Consider the following 19,618-nt stretch of genomic DNA (forward strand, 5'->3'; position numbering starts at 1 on the left):
TTCATTGCCGACGATTCGGCATGGCTTCAGGATGCGCCCCTCGACATCGAGACGCTTCCGAGTCGTGGGGCTACGCACTTCTGTGCCAGTTTCTGCGACGTTCTTCTTCTCCAGCCATCGACCCCGGTGTCGATCTTCCTCCCCGTCACACGCCGCAACAAGCGATCCGGTCGCTCGCGGCTCCAGCGTTGGGTGCGACACACCCTAGCGCGACAAAACATGTCCTCTCAAGTGGCGGTGCTCGAATCGGTTGTGGTCCCGCGGTCATCCTAGTGCTTGGAGTCAGTTCCGACTGAACTACCTTCCGAGTATCAGGGTCACGGGCCTGCAGCCGAAGTACTCATGGCCGATTCCCACGAAAGTCCCCCCAGGACTGGTCGGAACGAGTGTGAGATCGTAGAATCATCCGGCGCTCGTCGTCAGCACCTTCGTTCTTCCAGTCGACGCAGTCGCCAGAGCAACGTCGAGGTGTTCCACACACCCATCCTCAACCTGGTTGCAGCCGCCAGGATCGCTGATTCTCTCCAGCCGACTGATTCGGAGGCTGGTAGAGGAATCGAGCAGATCCGTGCCTTGTTACATACGGCGCAATAGCAAAACTCGGCGGTCTCCCAGTCGCACAACAAGATCCACAACAGTTCCGTTCAAGCGAACACACATCGGTCGGTTTTCAGTCCCAGCTCTCACCAGTGACACAGAGGGGGCAGCCGTTCCAGGGACCCGAGTCGGAATTCGCTTTCCATTCGGTCTCATCCTGAAGATCGTCGCCATTCGCGTACTCCTCCGCGGAGCGTGCCTTACGGACCCCGGCATTACGATGATCATCGTTCGGGTGGTGGCGCGCGTGATCAAAGGCCTGATGCAAGAGGGTATATCACTCAGAAGAAGGTTGATAGAAGTCGAGCCCACGGTGATGGTCACGATAGAGACCGTCCGAGTGGAAGCAGGACCGTCGTTTCTGGTCCCGAGTGTTTCAGTCGGGCCACTCGCTCGGCTGACATCCCTCCCAACTTCCGATTGGCGACGAGAATCAGCAAATTCACAGGAGAGTCCAAACCATAAACTTGGTTAGACGACTACAGAGTGGCGGTCCAGATCGGCGGCGGAGATGACCATGTCGCCATGAAACATCTCCCACTGATGCTCGACGGCTCGGCTCGAGCTTGGCTAAACCAGTTAGCTCCATCAAGCATTTACACTTGGGCATATCTGTCCCGAGTCTTCATCAGGACCTTCGAGGATACGTGCAAACGCCCTGCTGGTCTCACGGAGCTTCAGCACTGTGTCCAGAAGCAAAACGAGCCCTTGTGCGATTTCATCCAGCGCTGGACAACCCTCTACCACACGGTGGAGAACGTTACACAACACCAAGCAGTCTGCGCCTTCAAGGTAGGTGTTCGGTACAGAGATCTATACCTGAAGTTTGGTCGGGCATACGTAGCGGCAAGCATAAGTCAGTCGCCGACGGAGATGGGAGCAGCAATCGGAAGCAGAAGCAAAAAGCCCAATCCACTCCGCAAGCAGAGGCGGCAGTCGTTACAAAGGCTAAGTTCAAAGGCAAGGGGAAACAACAGTACACCCCCAAGAAGAAACAGTCAGGAAATTCCATCCTAGATCAACCGTGTCCAATCCACACGAAGACGGATGAAGAAGGCAATGTCATATTGCCGAAACATACCACTCGGCATTGTCGCCTCCTGATCCAAGGACTCGGTGAAGGACAGCCGAGTGAGGAAGACACCGAGCAAGATGATGAGGACAAGGAGGATCCGTTCCCTCAAGTCCATGCAACGTTAATGATTTTTGCTGATGTAGAAAGCAAAAGTCGACTGAAGCTGGTCAACAGGGAGGTAAACATGGCAACCCCAACCACTCCCACGTTTCTCAAGTGGTCAGAGACTGCAATCACTTTTGATCAGTGAGACCACCCTGCACACGTACCCACCCCAGGGAGGCAAGCTCTGGTCGTCGACCCGGTGGTGGAAGGAGTTAGGCTGCGCAAAGTCCTCATGGACGGCGGCAACGGCTTGAATATCATGTATGCCGACACTCTCAAGGGAATGGGCATTCCGATGTCCAGACTTAGCGAGAGCAGTATGCAATTCCATGGAGTCGTCCCAGGAAGAAAGGCCAAATCACTCGGCCAGATTGCATTGGATGTCGTTTTTGGCTCTGACAAGAACTTTCACAAAGAGAAGTTAACATTCGAGGTGGTAGATTTCCAGAGTGCATACCATGCCATTCTAGGCCGTCCGGCATACGTACGTTTCATGGCCCGTCCATGTTACGTATATTTGAAGCTGGAGATGCCTGGTCCCAAAGGCGTGATTACTGTCACAGGCAATCGGCAGCGGGTCGAGGAGTGTTTGCAGCAGGGGTCGAGAATTGCAGACCAGCAGATGGCTGTGCTCGAGTTGGATGAGTACAAGAAGATTGCCGACCCCGCCGACCTGATGCGTTCGAAGAAGCCAGCTTCCGAGTCCGCATTCCAGTCGGCGGGAGACACGAAGAAAGTAAGCGTCCACCCGACGGATGCCACCGCCGCCCCAACAAACATCTCCACCACCCTTGATCCAAAATAGGAAGCCGAGCTCATCCAATTCCTCCGTGAGAACTGGGACATTTTTGCATGGAAGCCTGCTGACATGCCAGGTGTACCCAGGGAGTTGGCTGAGCATCGACTGCATGTGGATCCTGCCGCTCGGCCCGTCCGAGAACGCCTACGTCGGTCCGCCACGCACAAGAGAAAAGCAATTGGAGAGGAGGTAGCTAAACTCCTGGCAGCCAACTTCATTCGCGAGGTACACCACTCCGAGTGGCTTGCTAATGTTGTCATGGTGCCCAAGAAGGACAAGTCTCTCCGTATGTGCATCGATTTCAAGCACCTTAATAAGGTCTGTCCGAAAGACCACTTCCCGCTCCCCCGCATTGATCAAATCGTTGATTCGACTGCGGGTTGCAAGCGCTTATCCTTCCTTGATGCCTATTCGGGCTATCATCAGATCCGTCTGTATGGTCCAGATGAATTAAAAACATCTTTCATCACCCCATTCGGGTGCTTCTATTACATCACTATGCCATTCGGTTTAAAAAATGCAGGAGCAACTTTTATGCGAATGATCCAAAAATGCCTCCTAGACCAGATTGGCCGAAATGTGGAGGCATATATGGACGATATCGTAGTCAAGTCATGCAAAGGTTCCGACCAGCTGACTGACTTGGCAGAAACATTCGCCAACCTACGAAGGTATGATATCAAGCTCAACCCAGACAAGTGTTTATTCGGCATTCCCAGCGGGAAGTTACTCGGTTTCTTCGTTTCCGAACGAGGGATCGATGTCAACCCCGAAAAGATCGGGACCATTGTTCGAATGGAGCGTCCGGTAAGAGTACATGACGTACAGAAGCTCACAGGTTGCCTAGCGGCTTTGAGCAGGTTTATCGCTCGACTCGGCGAGAAGGCGTTACCTCTGTACCGACTCATGAAGAAGTATGATACCTTCGAGTGGACAGACGAAGCCCAAATCGCATTCGACGACCTCAAAGCCCTACTTTCCACCCAGCCGGTTCTTACTGCCCCGCTCAGTAAAGAACCCCTTCTTCTGTACATCGCGGCTACAAATCAAGTCGTCAGCACCGTTCTGACAGTCGAACGTGAAGAAGAAGGCAAAGCGTACAAGGTTCAGCGGCCAGTATATTATGTTTCCGAAGTCCTGACGCCTTCCAAGCAGAGGTATCCCCATTATCAGAAGCTTATTTATGGGATATACATGACTGCAAAGAAGGTGGCTCATTATTTCCAAGACCACTCGGTATCTGTCATATCTGATGCCCCGTTGTCGGAAATTCTCCACAATCGGGACGCATCAGGCCGAGTGGCAAAGTGGGCAATGGAGATGCTATACTGCGACATCAAGTTCGAAGCCAAGAAAGCTATAAAGTCTCAAGCTCTTGCTGACTTCATAGCAGAATGGGTAGAACAACAGCAACCGACTCACATCTACTCGGCTCATTGGACCATGTTCTTTGATGGGTCCAAGATGTTGAATGGCTCCGGCGCCGGCGTAGTGCTCATATCCCCGAAAGGTGATAAACTCAAGTATGTGTTGCAGATCCATTTTGATTCTTCCAACAACGAAGCAGAGTACGAAGCTCTCCTTTACGGGTTGCGCATGGCCATCACACTCGGCGTCCGTCGCTTGATGGTCTATGGCGACTTAGATCTAGTGGTTAATCAAGTAATGAAGGAGTGGGATGTAAGGAACCCCACCATGATTGCATACTGCAACGCAATAAGAAAGCTCGAAAAGAAGTTCGAAGGTCTGGAACTTCACCATGTTCCCCGACTGAAAAACCAAGCAGCAGATGAATTGGCAAAACTTGGATCCACACGGAGACCTGTCCCGAGTGATGTCTGCCTCGAGCACTTACACCTTCCCTCGGTAAAAGAAGATCCTTTTATAGAGGAACCTGTGCAACCGAAGAGCACAACAGATCAGACTGAAGTCGAGGTTCCCGCTGTGGTTGACCTGGTCATGGAGATTCTAGTTGTCATTCCCGAATGGACTGTGCCATTCATTGCGTACATCCTGAGGCAAGAGTTACCGGAAGACGAAGTCCAAGCTAGGCAGATCGTTCACAGGTCGAAGTCCTTCACCGTCATTGATGACCAGTTATACAAAGAAAGTGTTTCAGGCGTCCTTCAGCGGTGTATCTCTCCTGAGGAGGGACAGTTAATTTTGGAAGAAATTCACTCGGGAACCTGCTGCCATCATGCCTCCTCAAGGGCAATCGTCGCCAAAGCATTCAGAGCTGGTTTCTTCTGGTTGCGGGCGAATGAAATGGTAAAAGATATAGTCGACCGTTGCGAAGGTTGTCGGTTCTATTCAAACAAGTCCCACAAGCCAACGTCCGCGCTGAAGACAATTCCCCTTTCTTGGCCATTCGCCATGTGGGGATTAGATACAATCGGACCATTTAGAATAGGCCAAGGAGGATTCACCCATCTGCTGGTAGCAGTCGACAAGTTTACCAAGTGGATTGAAGCCAGGCCAATCAAGAAGCTTGATGCCCTTACAGCCATCAAGTTCATCAGAGACATCATCGCCAGATACGAGGTTCCATACAGCATAATCACCGACAATGGCACAAACTTTGACTCGGACAGGTTCAAAGGTTTTTGCGCAGGCCAAGGTATCTGAGTGGATTTTGCATCCGTTGCGCACCCCCAAACAAACGGACAAGCGGAGCGGGCGAATGGACTCATTCTTCAAGGGTTGAAGCCTCGACTCCTGCAGGAAGTTGGACATGTCGCCGGCGCATGGGTCACTGAGCTGCCTTTGGTGCTGTGGGGCCTCCGAACAACTCCGAATAGATCGACAGGACGATCCTCGTTTTTCCTCGTTTATGGAGCAGAGGCAGTCCTTCCGAGTGACTTGCTTCACAACTCTCCACGAGTCGAACTCTTCTCCGAAGCCGAAGCAGAGCAAGCCAGGCAAGACGGAGTGGACCTTTTAGAAGAGGAGCGCGAGATGGCATTGATCCGTTCAACAATTTATCAACAGGATCTGCGGCGACTTCATCCGCGGCACGTTAGGAGCCGCACGTTCCAAGCAGGCGACCTGGTGCTCCGAGTGGATCAACAGAGACCACACAAGTTGGATCCCGCCTAGGAAGGACCATTCATCATTTCTAAGGTGCTGAACAACGGAGTGTATCGACTCTACAACCTCGACAGGGAGACGGACGAGCCGCGAGCATGGAGTGGAGACCTACTGAAGCGCTTCTACACATAACCGCCGACAGAGACAATGTAAAGAACAAATGTCATCGAAGTAATACAAAGCGGATTAATTTCTTGCCGATTCGAAATTCTTCCACGTTTGCAGACTCCGGTCTAAAAAACTAACTCCGAGTGTGCACCAAAAGTCACACTCAGGGACTTAGCCGCGACCCAAAGTCGTCTATGTAAACAATTTGCTCTGAGTGTGCACCAAAAGTCACACTCGGAGACTTAGCTGCGACCCAAAGTCACCTAAGTAAAAACTTGCTCCGAGTGTGCACCAAAAGTCACACTCGGAGACTTAGCTGCGACCCAGAGTCGCCTAAGTAAGAACTTGCTCCGAGTGTGCACCAAAAGTCACACTCGGAGACTTAGCTACGACCCAGAGTCGCCTAAGTAAGAACTTGCTCCGAGTGTGCACCAAAAGTCACACTCGGGGACTTAGGTGTGACCCAGAGTCGCCTAAGTAAGAACTCGCTCCGAGTGTGCACCAAAAGTCACATTCGGGGACTTAGCTGCGGCCTAGAATCGCCTAAGTAAAGACTCGCTCCGAGTGTGCACCAAAAGTCACACTCGGGGGCTTAGCTACGACCCAGAGTCGCCTAAGTAAAAACTCGCTCCGAGTGTGCACCAAAAGTCACACTCGGGGACTTAGCTGCGACCCAGAGTCTCCTAAGTAAACAACTTGCTCCGAGTGTGCACCAAAAGTCACACTCGGGGACTTAGCTGGGACCCAGAGTCGCCTAAGTAAACAACTTCCTCTGAGTGTGCTCCAAAAGTCACACTCGGAGACTTAGCTGCGACCCAGAATCACCTAAGCAAACAACTAATTCCGAGTGTGCACCAAAAGTCACACTCGGAGACTTAGCTGCGAACCAGAGTCGCCTAAGTAAAGAGCTTCCTCCGAGTGGGAACTCGAGTTATACTCGGAGGCTTAGCTGAGTCGCCTAAACAAAAACCACGAGCCAAAATCATGCCAAAAAAAACTCAGCGAAAGAAGAGCAAAAGATCCGGTTCGAGTTCAAATTGAGTTCTACGATAAGTCGGCTCGGTATGAATCAAGTTTATCCACACCGAGCCACGAATGTACCGGCCAACAGCAGTGGCCAAAGTTTAATACAAACTCTACTCGACATACCGAGGTAAATTCAAGTTCAGCACAAGGTCAATCAAGCATCGTCGGGGCTGGCAGGCTCCACGAAGGTGTCGAGGTCAATTCCATCTGCAATCCGAGTGGCCATGTCGAGGAAGGTCTCCATGAAGTCTTCAAATCGAAGCTTCTTGGTGTTGGCGACCTGCAACGTCTTCAGCTTGTCTTCACGGGCTTCCTTACAATGCACTCGGACCAGAGATAGCGCCACATCCGCGCCACACCGAGCGGCAGACTTCTTCCATGCCTGCACTCTGCTTGGAACATCCTCCAGTCGAGTCATCAACCCCTCTATCTCATCCCGGGAGTCATCTTCAGGCCACAACTCTTTGTCAATCCGGCCGACAACTCCCCTCAGGCGACCAATGAAAGGACCCACCCTGTTAAGGCGAGAATTCACTCGGAACATGTCCCGGTTGGCTTCATCGCCGAGTGGAACATTCGGTTGCCCGAGCGACCGTTCAATTTCGGCGGTTTCGGCTTCAACGTCCCGACAGAAATCTGGAAAGAAAAGGCAGGGAGAAAATAAGCGCGGAGTGAACTCCAAAGTCAAAGAGCACTCGGCAAGCAACTTACCACCAAGCAGTGCGACCATCTTCTTCGCCCAGTCGCCGACGTAGTTCTCCCGCGCTCTGCACCAAGTGTTCATTAACTTAGCTGGCCCATCCATTCAGATCTCTCCTTCTTCATTTTTTCTACCTCGGCTAGCAGTGCCTTGTTAGTCTCCCCAGATTCTTCCAAAGATTTTTCTCATTCAGCGAGAGCCTCCTTCATGCCAGTCAGGTCATTCACAGCTACCTCCAAGTAGGCAGCAAGTTGAGTCTTCTCGGCCTTCAGAGCATTGTAGGCCGATCCCATTTCACAAGTCTTCTGTCAAAGAGACACAAAGGGAGGATCAGCCAGATTTAACAAGGAAAAAGTCTCGACAGATATGACAAAACAATCAAAACTCAAGATTCTTCAGACCCCTGCCGATGCAAGCAATCGACAGCGGTCTCGGGGACTACACCCAGTGGGTTCACTGAGAGTGACCCCACTGGTATGAAGCTCGAACAGGTCGGTCCCATTGAGCTCCATAGCAAACCAAAAACACTATGAGATTACTATTACTCGATCCGAGTAACACTACTCTCGGGGACTACACCCAGTGGGTGCACTCGGCGTGCCCCCACTGGTACCATTCGGGCAGATAAGCTCTGATCTGTAGAGATTACGGAAAATACATATAAAGACAACTACCGGTGCAAGCACTCGGCAGAAGTCTCGGGGACTACACCCACTGGGTTCACTCAGAGTGAACCCACTGGAAAATCAACCTACTGTATCCGAGTATCTCACTGAAACCCCCAGTGGGCACCAAGAGGAATGTAAACACTTACTAGCGCACTTACTCGGATATCATCCCGAAGCTCCAAGCTCTTCTTGTACAGGGACGCAATGGAGTCATATGCTCCCTTGGCGTCGCCCACCATCAGCTCCACTTGTACCATGGCGTCCTTGGCGGCTCCTACTTGATCTTCCGGGAGGCGTCGGGCATCATAGAACAGCCGACGAACCCGGCGTGGCAGAAGGCACCCTGGGTATCCCGAGCTCCCTGGGCATCCCGAGCTCCGCTCCAGTCGGTTCCGCCGTGAGGGCCACCGTCTCAGTCGGTGGCACATTCATGGCGGGATTGGCAGCAGGTTGGATAACCCCAGGGACAGGCGCAAAAGTTGGTTCCGACCTCCTTTGGTCGTCGTCGTCCAGATGGATCACCTCCGAAGGAAGCCCGACTGAACAAAATAAAAATACAGAAAAAGATCAAGATCAAAGACAGCACTCGCGAAACGGTAATACAGCTCTCGGAGTCGTGACAACGTACCTTGCTGGGACGTGGCGGCGTTATCAGTGTCCATGGGATCGTCACCCTGACGCGGCAGAGAGGTGACGGAGGTAGCTGCTCTGTTGAGTGAAATCCATTCGACGGGTAAACATGAATTCCCAAAAAGAAGAGTCCAATCGGATACTGAAGGAAGATGGGAGAGCAAAGATACTTACGCTGAGGCGACCGGAACAGCGATCCTCATCCGGGGCAAAGCTTTCCGAGGTTTAGACCCGCTGGGTTTAGCCACCCTGGACGGCTGATTCACGGGCTCGGCAGAAGCACCCCTGGTTCTCTTCACACTCCGAGCACTCGGGGCCACGGGAGGAGCCGGCGGAACAGCGGGGTCATGACGGTGCTTGGTTCGGTGTTCTGGTGGTGAGGGTGACGAGCTCTGCTCTTCACTCTCCTCCTCCTCCTCTTCTGTTTCCTCCTCCGTCTCCCTACTGTCAGAGACGTACTCGGCACTATCTGCGCTCCCCTCCATGCTGCCTTCTTCTTCCTCGACCGGATTCCCATTTGAAACTGCAGAATGCCAGTTCGTCCACTCCTGCACAAAACACAGTCGGCAACGTCAGTCAGCAAGACAAGAAGAGCAATAAAACTGAGAAGGTTAAAAGCACTCAACAACATGTACTCACCTCATTCGGAGGAGGATTTTCGGCGCGGAAGGCCTTCACCCGCCGAGCTCCCACGGGGTTATCACATGTGCCCGTGATGCCGCGGACCCACGCACTCACGGTCTCCTCGCTCACATCTTCACGATGAGACCGAGTGGTATCCGAAGGCCCCGTGTAATGCCACATTGCGTGGTCTCGGGCCTGGAGTGGCTGGATGCGTCGACCCAGAAAAGTCTCCAACAAGTCCATGCCGGTGACTCCCTTCCGGACGACGGATATCAGCGCGTCGACCAAAGGCTGGATCTGAGTTCTTTCTCCCTTAGAGAGCGCTAGCTTCCTGGGAGGGCTTGAACAGTCTAAATTGAAGGGTGGTAACCCACTCGAAGCATTCGGGCAGGCAATGTCCTGGCAATAGAACTAGGACGATTGCCAGTTCCTAACCGACTCGGATAGCTGAAGGGAGGGATAACTACTTTTTGTTTTCTTCTGAAATCCTAAACCCCCGCAGAGCTGGAGGATGTGTGTCTTATCATCAGACTAGCTAAGCTTCTTAACAGTTTGAGATCTAGCAGAGAAAACATATTTAAAGATCCGCCAGTGGGGAGGACATCCTATGAAGCACTCACAGAGGGTGATGAATGCGGAAAGATGAGCTATCGCATTCGGCGGAAAGTGGTGGAGCTGCGCCCCGAAGTAATTCATGGTACCTCGGAAGAAAGGATGGGGAGGCAGGGAGAAACCTCTGGCCACGTGGCTCAGCAGAAGAACGCGCTCCCCCTCCTTCGGTGTCGGCTCCATCTCACCTTCCGGCAGCCTCCGGGACTTGTTGACGACCATGCAGTGCTCCACAAGCTCCAGCACGTCGTTCTCCCTCACCGTGGAGGGGAGGAAGTCCCCTTGGATCCAGCCCACCGGCAACGCCTGCTGCCGCCGCTGAGTGGAGGCCGCCCCCTTCTTCTTCTTCGCCTCAAGCTTGCTGGTCTGCCCCTTCGTCATGGCGAGGGCGACGGATCCGCAGAGGAGGAGGGGAAGGAGGTGGCTTGAGGTGTGCAGGGAGTTGGGGGGGGGGCGAGAGATCTTATCCTCCCAACCGGCTGCAGCAAGATTAGTGGAGAAGATTGCGGCGCGGTAATCGAGGAGGCGAAATCTACTCGATGACGATGTCGTCATCCCCGCTGAGCGCGCGACAACCGAAATTTGAGGATCCCGGAAAATCCGGCGCTGTCAGTATGACCGGTCACGTCGAAAGATTCTGCAGAAGCAATCGGTCCATCACGGTTCGTTTCGCTCGCATATTCACTCGGATCACTAGCGGCAAAGATAAAATGGATCGAGGCAGACAACGCTAAGATCACCTCAATACAAGTCGGCTGCAAACTCCGGACATCACTTCATCGTTCCAACCTCGATCAATTCGGGGACTAATGATGGGGTTATAGTCCCAGGGTAGGGTCATAGGTCTGCCCTACAGGTCCTACCCAAGGACTACCCTTCATAGAGGACAAGGCCCCTAGACAGTTCCGACTGAACTAAGGACGCCCCCATCATCCAGTCGGCGACGATCCACTCGGAGCATATCTAACGTACCGACTGGAATCCACTCTGTACGTCGTAACTTCCCAGGAGGGCAACGGTCATACGTTTTCATACACCATAACTAGCATTTAAGGCTTACATTACCAGTAACGCCAGCCTTTACTCGCCACTACTCCACTCCTGTCCACCGGGCCATTATGAAGGGCAGCACACTCTATATAAGCCGCCCTTCACCACTGGGACAGGGGTTGGCACTTGCTGTAATCCCTTGATACACTCGACACAAAGCTCTCCAAAGCACTGAGACGTAGGGCTTTTACCTCCACCGTAGAGGGGCCTGAACTCATACATCCTCGCCGTAGCTAAGGCTCTGCCCATATACTTTCGTACCCCGTACTTCTACTGTCAGACTTATACCCACGACAATGGCATTGTTGAGAGGCTGATATTTAACATGTGGTAGGCAACGAGACATAAACGATAGAAGCGGTAAAACTAGCATGGCAATGATAGTAATGGTATATGGGGAAATGGTCATCTTGCCTGAGTTCCCGCTTGGAAGAAGAACAACTCCGAGAAACAGACGAACCAACGTAGTCGAACGGGTCCTCGCATTCCGACACGCTTGCGGAACTCTATCGAGACGGAGCAAACGGGAAACAAACATCAACACAGATATTCACCACACGATGCACAACATGATGCACAACCTACTATGATGCATGAACAGTTCAATGATGTAAGGCATGACATGGCAATTCACCTCATGCAAACTCTACACATTAAGTGAAGCTCGATATGCAACGAGTTGCATATCGACGAAACTCCACGATTAATTATTTAGTTCACTCCCGTTTAATTACACGGCAATATTAAATCGTTGTTAACATGGCAAGGGATGAAGTGATGATCCTACATGTCATCCTAGTCGGTTAACACGAGGGACTTAGGACAGACGCTACGACACAAGAGACACGCAACACAAGATTATATGCCATGAATGCATCATGCATGCAAGTCACAACAACACGGGCAAGGAGAGAAAGAAACAAGTGTCGCCACGGCGAGCGAGAGGGAACCATGGCGGCAAGACGGAAACGCAGCCACGACAACGTTCCTATCCCGATAACTCGTCGAGATATCGTGCCAACGTATAGGAAGCGTGTGCGGGAACGCTAAATAAAGAATGGGGTGATCCCGCTATCGGGTTCCCATGTGTCGGGGGCACGACGAAAAGAAGACAACGTGCAACGGGCAAACATATCTGGTGAAAACGTACAATACATCTCATAGAACAATAGCATTCGTTTGACGACACGTTCCAACGATATACCTTCGAAGCGTGCGAATCGGAGGGGTTCGGAACGTAGCGGTGAAGGAGAACAACGATCGTCGTGGTCGTCGTGGAAGTAGTGGTACTCGGTCTCGTCGACGGTAGTCGTTCGCTCGGCGTCGTGGTTCACGGTCTTCGGCGACGGTAGTCGAACATGTTCCGAGGGTCGTCGAGGACGTAGTTGTACACGCGGTCTTGTCGGTTCCATGAAGGAGGGAATGGCGCACGCGGTCTTCGGCGATGGCAACCCGCGACAGCAGCAACAACTAGCAACTAACATCTAACGGCAAGCTACGACAGGCAACCACAAGCAGCAACAGCTAATGGCATGCCATCTAACAACAGCAATGGCGCAGGCTTGCAAAGCTACAACATCTAGCATCGGCTAGCAGCCACATCAACTAGTCAACTAGCAACAACAGCAAGGCAGCAGCAAGCACTACGCTACTTAGCAGCAGCTAGCAAGCCATGGCACGCAGCAGCCAGGCAGGCAACAGCAACAACGAGCTGGCAGCATCTAGCAAAGCAGCAGCGACACGGCACGGCTGCACAGGCACGCAGCGGCAGCAACGGCAACGCCAACAACTAGCATTGGCGGCAGCAAGCAACACCATCTAGGAGCCGCAAGAGCATCGGCCAACGGCACATGCACAGGCGGCAGCAAGCAGTAACATGCATTAGCCACGCATGTACAGCAAACGACAGCTACAGCGAAACGACACGCAGCAACACGACAGCAACAGAGCCATCGGCAGAGGCAACAACATAGCACGCAAAAACGGCAAGCAGCAGCAAAACGGCAACGCGGTGCGCGGGGGGGGGGGGGGGGATCGGCAGTAGGCGGCTCCGGAGGACGGCGGCGTGCAGAGGACATGGGGCGCGGGGCTCCTGCGGCGGGCGGCGGCAGGGAACCGGCGACCTGGAGGCGGGCAACGGCAGCACAAGGCCTGGAGGCGAGCCACCGGCGAACTGGGCGGCGACCGGGAGGCCTCGGCGCGGGGCTGCTCGGCCTGGGGCAAGCCGGCGGCGCGGCAGGCGTGGGGACGGGGCGGCCACCGACGGCGGGAGCCCAGGGGCGACGGTCGCGCTGTGGAGGGGCTCCGGAAGGGGCCAGGCGAGGAAGATCGGCGAGGAGAGAGGGGAGGGGATCGGGCAGGAGAGGGAGACGCGCAGGGAAGGAGATGGGGAACGAGGAGGGGAGGAAGAAGGGATCGAGACGAGCAAGGAGAGGAGGGGAGGTGGGATCGTCAGGGAGAGAAAGGAGATGGGCCAGGAAGCCCACTCCACTTTCTCCTCTCTCTCGAAACTAAAAGAAAACGTTTTGCAAACAAAAAATAGAATAAATGGATTTTGAATAAATCCGAAAGACAAAATAAAAGGAGTAAAAAAAATAGAAACACATTTAGGCTTCTAAAATGTTGCCAAAGTTTAAGAAAATAAGTGGGACATTTTTTAGAAGAAGGAAAAAAAATAAATAAATTACTTTTAAATGAAATGGGGCTCTGTTTTTGAATAAAACCAAAAGGAATTTTTTTCAAATAAATGAGTGTTGCACCCCACAATTAATAGAAAGAAATTTTGAAGAGGAGGAACATCTGTTTTGAACCAAAGCATGAACTTTTAAATGTGCCTCAACTAATGGAAAGAATGGAGTTTGAAAACATGGTGCAACAGGGGTTACGAGCTTGAACTTGTTGCACCCAATCACGTTGCAAGGCCCTAAGGCACATACACACATGCGCTCACACTCAAACAACGAGGTGCAACTAGCCACACCAGACAAACACACCGATGACCTGATGCCATGATGCAAACTACATGATGATGCAACAAATAAAACTAAGCACACGACGGAAACGGAAATAAAGTGGAATCTTCTGGAACGTCGGCATCGGGCTGTCACAAATACACTTGAAGATCAGGAAAGCCAATTGAGTAATCCAACTTGTCCAAGCAAAACTTCACCATTTGTAAAGACCATGTATTAACATGACAATACTCAAATACAAAATAAATGTTGCTAATGTATGATATGTTTGTTGGAAATATGGGCTAGACGCAATAATAATTGTATTATTTATTTCCAAATTTAGGATTAATGTTTATGTTCTATGCTATAACTGATATGCCTCTAAGTCTGCGATAACCATGTTAACGAATGCATCATTCCTTAGGCCATGAGAGTATTTGGTCACTTCATACTGGACGATGCACATTGGGGTTATTCCAACATTAACCGTCACTACTAGGGAAAATCCTATAGGTGGAGATTTAGCAGTAGCGCGGTTTAGATAAACGCGCTACTGCTACTTAGTAGTAGTGTGAGTGAATAAAACACGCTACTTCTTCATACTTATCGGTAGCATGATTATGATAGCTTTGTAATTCTCTCCGGTTTATTGAAATAGTTTGGTCAACTAGATTGATATTTCTTCGGTGAGAGAGGTGGGTTGTAGTAGGTTCAACCTAGCGAATTTCTATAATCCAGTGACAGAAGGGGACAAGATGCGTCTTTGTGTTGCTGCTAGTAAGTATAGCACGATGGTTTTATTCATATTGCTTGAGTTCACTTTGTTTACATCATGTCATCGTTCTTCATGCATTACTTTGTTTTATTTAATACTCTATATGCATGCTGGATAGCGGTCGATGAGTAGAGTAATAGTAATAGGTGCAGGCAGGAGTCGGCCTATTTGTTTATGGACGTGATGCCCATATACACATGATCATTGCCGTGAATATTGCATAACTATCCGCTTTTCTATCAATTGTCCAACAATAATTTGTTTACCCACCGTATGAGAAATGCCATCAGGGAAAACTATGGCCCCGGGAACTATTCACCATATATTTACAAAACCTTCATTACCTTGCTGCCATTTATTTGTTTTTATTTCATTTTGTATTTTACAATTATATACAATTATCAACACATCTCACTTGTTTGCAAATAACGAGGCCAAAGGGATTGAGAACCCCCTTGTCCACGTTGGGTGTAAGTTGTTTGTTCTTTTATGTGCAGCCGTCGAAGACGGTTGTGTTTGATGTTCCTATTGATTTGATAAACCTTGGTTTCATAACTGAAGAAAATACTTACCCATATTATGTACAAGTATCATTTATTAGCGAACCTTGCTTAGACAGCTACGTTTCCTAGCCGGTGTGAGCAACAACTCATAAGGGCAAACCTGACTGTTTGGTGGCAATATGCGGTGCACCTGGTAACATCACATGAATACAGCTGAATGGAAGCAGTCCATCGGGGACCATGACTCATGGACGAGCTAAGTTATGTTACGTACAGGGAAGTGGGATTACCCTTTTTATGCGTACTGGTTTGTCTGCACGAGCGAGCCAAAATGGCTCTCCTCCATGAGCAAGGTTTTGACGGTGGTTACCGGCTTAATTGCCAACAAAAGCTAGAATTTCATATCCATACCAAACGCCTAACCTTGTCCAGCAAGGCTAGTTTAGTTCTTGCCTTAGATCCAAACGCATCCTATATGTTCATTTGACGGTGGCAGCTCTTAGTAGATTTGACCAACACTTGATTGGATGGCTGTAAGCTACCGATCAATGTTGCATCAACGGCTACAACAATTCGGATGACGTGGCTTCATGAGAAGGAAGGGAAATCACCTAGTGGGGTATCCCTATTTAGATAGAGAAGATTCTTGACCGATTTTGAGAACCTTCTCAAATGTTCTTGAATCAGGGTATTTTTCTTTTACTGTTCTACCTGTTTATGTTCTTTCTTTTTCATTTTTTTATTCTCTTTTCTTTTCTTTTATTCTCTTTCTCTCCACTTTTCATTTTTATTTTCCACATTTTACGTTATTTAAAAATTCAAAATCTTAGAAACTTCTCCAAAAAATATTTGATTTTTTATTAATATGATAATTTCAAAATTTGTTTGCGTTTTAGAAAAATATTTAAAAATTTGTTGGTGAAAACAGATTTCTTGTAGTGTGTACAGAGCTTATTGGGCTGGCCCATTTGCACACGTTCGAATTGCTTGGCTTTTGCGTTCAGTTGACTATAGCAGCACTCGAGTGGCCTTGGCTTGTACCAAGGATGTATCCCGACTCGCCAACTCTTTTTTATTATCAATGAACAACCGTTTTGCATTGAGGCATCTCCCAATGTAAAGGTGCCTAGATGAAGTGTTAAATGCATTAAATAGCTTAGGAACTCAAGTCCCTATTTCATAGGAGATTAACTTGTTGCTGCTAAGATTGCTTCATTTTATGATTTAACACATAAAGCACAAGGGCTTCCCTCGGAAAAAAAGAACCACAAGTACCTACACGAAAAAGTATGCACTGCCAACTACCAAGTGGCAACGCCAAATTTTTTGGAATGTACCTCACAAAAGAAATTCTCGAGAATAATCCAAACCGAATGAAGTGAATAGAATAGCAAAGGCAGAACACACAAGAGCAACAAAAAAGTTTAGAAAAGAGGAAGTTGAGACTGAGAAATCCTACCTGGAGCAGAGAGCGGGGAGCGCTCGCTCGTCGGTGGTGGTTCCGCCCTCTCTCATCCTCTCCGCGGTGCGAAGGTGGAGCTCCTCTTCTTTCTCCCTCCCTCCCTCCTCATTATCGGGCATGGGTGTTGTCTCCGGTTTTCTCCTTCTTGATGTATGTTAGATTTAGTACAACAGGAGTCAATTTGACTTTACTGCAATGGTTGTTGTTGCGGTTCCGGAACGTCGAATTCGCCCGCTCCGGCTTGAGATTGCATCATCATGTGCTCGGCTCGCATTTCGGGCGAGATTTTGGGTCTCTTTAGGTTGGGTTATATGTGGAATTCAACTCGTCCTGCTAGGGAGTGGGTTCCTCCCGTGGAATTTTCGCTCGCATTCTCTGTGGTGAGCGCCTAGAGTAGGGTTATTTATATGCGATTTGGCTCGTGTTCCGAAGGCGATTTCTTCATGGGAGTCCCTCGGGTTTTATTTTTTTGGGCCTAGTTCAGAAGTTTTACAATAACTCTTGGTGTCAGCCGCAACTTTATCCTCATATTTCCTGTTCGTCGTGTTGGTTGCTAATTCATGTGCACTTTCTGACGCTTTACTTTCTTTCGACCTAGGGGGTGGTCATGCCAGCTGCCCTTGTGGGTCCCCAAAGCTCTTCTCCCGTACTTCTTTGTTCCAGTATTTTTATTTATTCCAAAATAATTATTTTTAAAATGTCCGTGCAATTTTGATAACTTCAATTTCTGCACAAAAGAACACCATGGCAATTTTGCATAAAACAATGCAGTGTGGGTTAGTTTCACTCAAGCCATGCAAATTAGAGGCCAAAATAAGAGCAAAAGTGTTTGAAAATATAGATACGTTGGAGACACATCATCCTTTATGGGAGTAAATATTGAATCTAACTTGTGACACATTTGCAAACAATATAGTTTTATACTCTACAGGGATCTACATATATGCACATCTAATAATACACTAGAAACCACTATTAAGAAATTACTTGGATACTATTATTTAGAAACCAGTAACATGATATTTATTAGAACTAAACTAAAGATGAACATATGTACTATATAATTTGCGGAATTGTTACAAAAATGATCTCAAAGATAATTTATGTTACATCATTTAATTTAAATTTATCATAAACAAAATGACCACTGATATACATTGCAACGGATAACAAAGAACATTGGTTAACTATACAAACTAAATCATGTGGTAACTATACCAGCTAAATAATAAAATGTATACTCATTAATACCGTAGTATGATCATAAAAAAATAAGTATAAAATTTTGATATAAAAACTATCTATTTGATTTTGCCTCGGGTCTTAATCTTTGGAACGTCCCCGGTGCATACCCCTCGGTGAGGCACTTCATGGCCCTGGTTGATGCCCCGATAGGCCCGGGCCTTCCAAACCACGATATCTAGGAACTCGCCCTTGGTCACATAGACAACGAGCTGGATGAAAAACTAAATGTGTTGTTCCATAGATGTTTTCCAACTCACAAGATAAATCCAGCAGTCCTTGTTATGTGTCTGACTAGCAAAAAATAAGCAGGCTCATTGGGGAAGCGAATCCCACATATACTATCTCTTATTGAATACTACCAAAAGTTTCATTTTACATTCGAAACGAGAGCCGGATCATACCAAAAATAAGAACCAAACAACCAAAAATATTTGCAAAAAAGAAGAGCCAGAAAGAAATGAGATTTATATCGACGGCCATCACCGACGACATAGTGTAGGAGGCGGTCGTTGTTAACGAGTTGGTGGATGCGCTAGGTGTTACCCGGAAGGTGGCGGACCTTGCTAACGAGCTAGTAGACACACCAAGTGCAAGACCGTCCCATAGGCCGGGCAAAGTGGACGACCGCCCATGACCCAAACATGAAGGGGCCCAAATATTAAACATGGTATCCACTATATTACTATCTGTTAAGTTAAAATAATTATTGCATATGTGTAAAATAAAATCAAAATTTCAGAAGCAAATCTACATCACATCAAAATAAGAACCAATCTGATAAAGACTATGAATCTGATAGGCAGCTATGAGCATAGTTAGCTTCCTAGTATCTCCCCCCTCTCTCTCTCCCCTCTCCCTCGGATCGACATCCTGAAGATTATGCTAGAATCTATATAAACTATATTTCTGTGTTTAATTCGTACATGAATTTTTGTTTCTGACATTGCAAGAGCTCTTGTATACACTAGATGAAACCAAATGTACAAATGATCATACCAAAAAGAAATTTGTATCTAAGCATAAATAATTCGGAAATATGTTTATGTTTGTGGGCGATCGATGATATTTCAGTATCATGCATATATTGAACTTACTACATGACCCGTTGCACTAATTGGCGCACATACCAACTCCAACCTGTAAGTTGAGTGAACTATATGAAACTTACAACGAAAGTCAAGTGAACTATTTGAGGAGACCAGGAAGAAAAGAACTGGGTGGCAGCTTCCGTGGGAAACAGATTCCGTGAGAATTTTTCAAAATCTTAATTCCGTGGAATCCCGCGCGAAAAGAACGGGGCCTTGGTCTCTTCAGATAATTCGTTTGACTCGTATTTTAAGTTTCATACAGTTCAACATTTATGCTTCATCGACGGTCTTCGAATGATGATTACGTTCATACCGCCTTTCCGTTTGCCCTGACAACTACGACAGTTGGACATGGGTTTCTCCGGCGGTTTGTTCTCGAAAGCGAAGGGAGCTATGAACAACATATATTTTTATATATATATATATAAATGAAACTATGAATATTTCGGTGCAGAGGGTGTATTGCATTTTCCTCCCATTTCTTGGTTGGGTTGGTTAGAGCAACTCTAGCAG

Source organism: Hordeum vulgare, chromosome 5H (genome assembly GCF_904849725.1).
Source record: "Hordeum vulgare subsp. vulgare chromosome 5H, MorexV3_pseudomolecules_assembly, whole genome shotgun sequence".
NCBI classification, from domain to species: domain Eukaryota; kingdom Viridiplantae; phylum Streptophyta; class Magnoliopsida; order Poales; family Poaceae; genus Hordeum; species Hordeum vulgare.